This window comes from Carassius gibelio, chromosome B22, assembly GCF_023724105.1.
Source record: "Carassius gibelio isolate Cgi1373 ecotype wild population from Czech Republic chromosome B22, carGib1.2-hapl.c, whole genome shotgun sequence".
NCBI classification, from domain to species: domain Eukaryota; kingdom Metazoa; phylum Chordata; class Actinopteri; order Cypriniformes; family Cyprinidae; genus Carassius; species Carassius gibelio.
This window is the reverse complement of record NC_068417.1, coordinates 44420098-44422597: the sequence shown is the minus strand read 5'-3', so window position 1 is coordinate 44422597 and position 2500 is coordinate 44420098. Positions and strand designations below refer to the sequence as shown.

Genomic DNA, 2500 nt, shown 5'->3' with positions numbered 1-2500 from the left:
GGCAAAATTATTACAGTATTGTTCAAAATAATAGCAGTACAATGTGACTAACCAGAATAATCAAGGTTTTTAGTATATTTTTTATTGCTACGTGGCAAACAAGTTACCAGTAGGTTCAGTAGATTCTCAGAAAACAAACAAGACCCAGCATTCATGATATGCACGCTCTTAAGGCTGTGCAATTGGGCAATTAGTTGAAAAGGGTGTGTTCAAAAAAATAGCAGTGTCTACCTTTGACTGTACAAACTCAAAACTATTTTGTACAAACATTTTTTTTTTTTTGGGATTTAGCAATCCTGTGAATCACTAAACTAATATTTAGTTGTATGACCACAGTTTTTTAAAACTGCTTGACATCTGTGTGGCATGGAGTCAACCAACTTGTGGCACCTCTCAGCTGTTATTCCACTCCATGATTCTTTAACAACATTCCACAATTCATTCACATTTCTTGGTTTTGCTTCAGAAACAGCATTTTTGATATCACCCCACAAGTTCTCAATTGGATTAAGGTCTGGAGATTGGGCTGGCCACTCCATAACATTAATTTTGTTGGTTTGGAACCAAGACTTTGCCCGTTTACTAGTGTGTTTTGGGTCATTGTCTTGTTGAAACAACCATTTCAAGGGCATGTCCTCTTCAGCATAGGGCAACATGACCTCTTCAAGTATTTTAACATATGCAAACTGATCCATGATCCCTGGTATGCGATAAATAGGCCCAACACCATAGTAGGAGAAACATGCCCATATCATGATGCTTGCACCTCCATGCTTCACTGTCTTCACTGTGTACTGTGGCTTGAATTCAGAGTTTGGGGGTCGTCTCACAAACTGCCTGTGGCCCTTGGACCCAAAATGAACAATTTTACTCTCATCAGTCCACAAAATGTTCCTCCATTTCTCTTTAGGCCAGTTGATGTGTTCTTTGGCAAATTGTAACCTCTTCTGCACATGCCTTTTTTTTAACAGAGGGACTTTGCGGGGGATTCTTGAAAATAGATTAGCTTCACACAGACGTCTTCTAACTGTCACAGTACTTACAGGTAACTCCAGACTGTCTTTGATCATCCTGGAGGTGATCATTGGCTGAGCCTTTGCCATTCTGGTTATTCTTCTATCCATTTTGTAGTTGTCTTCCGTTTTCTTCCACGTCTCTCTGGTTTTGCTCTCCATTTTAAGGCATTGGAGATCATTTTAGCTGAACAGCCTATCATTTTTTGCACCTCTTTATAGGTTTTCCCCTCTCTAATCAACTTTTTAATCAAAGTACGCTGTTCTTCTGAACAATGTCTTGAACGACCCATTTTCCTCAGCTTTCAAATGCATGTTCAACAAGTGTTGGCTTCATCCTTAAATAGGGGCCACCTGATTCACACCTGTTTCTTCACAAAATTGATGACCTCAGTGATTGAATGCCACACTGCTATTTTTTTGAACACACCCCTTTCAACTAATTCAACTAATTGCCCAATTGCACAGCCTTAAGAGCGTGCATATCATGAATGCTGGGTCTCATTTGTTTTCTGAGAATCTACTGAACCTACTGGTAACTTGTTTGCCACGTAGCAATAAAAAAAGATACGAAAAACCTTGATTATTCTGGTTAGTCACATTGTACTGCTATTATTTTGAACAATACTGTATATACTAAGTGAAAAATTTCCAAAAAGCTTACAGCACCTGGTACTCCCAGGCGGTCTCCCATCCAAGTACTAACCAGGCCCAAACCTGCTTAGCTTCCGAGATCAGACGAGATTGGGCATAGCCAGGTTGGTATGGCCGTAAGCGAAGTCTGCTGCAAAGAGAGGGCTATTTAAAGACCAGCCAATCTTATCGCCAGTACATTATATAAGTAGGAATGAAAACCCAAAAGCTTAAAGCACCTGGTATTCCTAGGCAGTCTCTCATAAAAGTACTAACCAGACCTAAACCTGTTAAGATTCAGAGATCGGGCATTGACTCTTTTTTTTTTTTTAATGAAAGATTATTATATAATTCGTGAAATTTTCCAAAAAGATTAAATCACCTGGTATTCCCAGGCAGTCTCCCATCCATGTACTAACCAGGCCCAAACCTGCTAATATTCAGAGATCGGCATTGACTCTATCTTTTGGCAAAATTATTATATACTAAGTGAAAAATTTCCAAAAAGCTTACAGCACCTGGTATTCCCAGGCGGTCTCCCATCCAAGTACTAACCAGGCCCAAACCTGCTTAGCTTCCGAGATCAGACGAGATCGGTCATAGCCAGGTTGGTATGGCTGTAAGCGAAGTCTGCTGCAAAGAGAGGACTATTTAAAGAACAGCCAATCTTATCGCCAGTACATTATATAAGTAGGAAAGAAAACCCAAAAGCTTAAAGCACCTGGTATTCCTAGGCAGTCTCTCATAAAAGTACTAACCAGACCTAAACCTGTTAAGATTCAGAGATCGGGCATTGACTCTTTTTTTTTTTTTTTAATGAAAGATTATTATATAATTCGTGAAATTTTCCAAAA

The 2500-nt window shown here is 39.3% G+C and overlaps 1 long non-coding RNA gene and 2 other non-coding genes across 4 annotated transcripts in view; all 3 read right to left on the bottom strand.

Annotated features, from left to right (window-relative positions):
- LOC127987515 (uncharacterized) overlaps positions 1-1547 on the bottom strand; it is a 13969-nt gene extending 12422 nt beyond the window's left edge. For both annotated transcript variants that reach the window (XR_008161232.1, XR_008161231.1), the window contains exon 1: positions 348-1547. This is a non-coding gene — a long non-coding RNA (uncharacterized LOC127987515). The remainder of the gene's footprint in view (positions 1-347) is intronic.
- A 123-nt stretch (positions 1548-1670) lies between these two features.
- Positions 1671-1789, bottom strand: LOC128002599 (5S ribosomal RNA). Its single transcript, XR_008175345.1, has one exon. It is a non-coding gene; the product is annotated as a 5S ribosomal RNA (ribosomal RNA).
- Positions 1790-2152: 363 nt separating this feature from the next.
- LOC127998983 (5S ribosomal RNA) lies at positions 2153-2271 on the bottom strand. The gene has a single exon (XR_008171808.1). It is a non-coding gene; the product is annotated as a 5S ribosomal RNA (ribosomal RNA).
- Between the last annotated feature and the right edge of the window lie 229 nt (positions 2272-2500).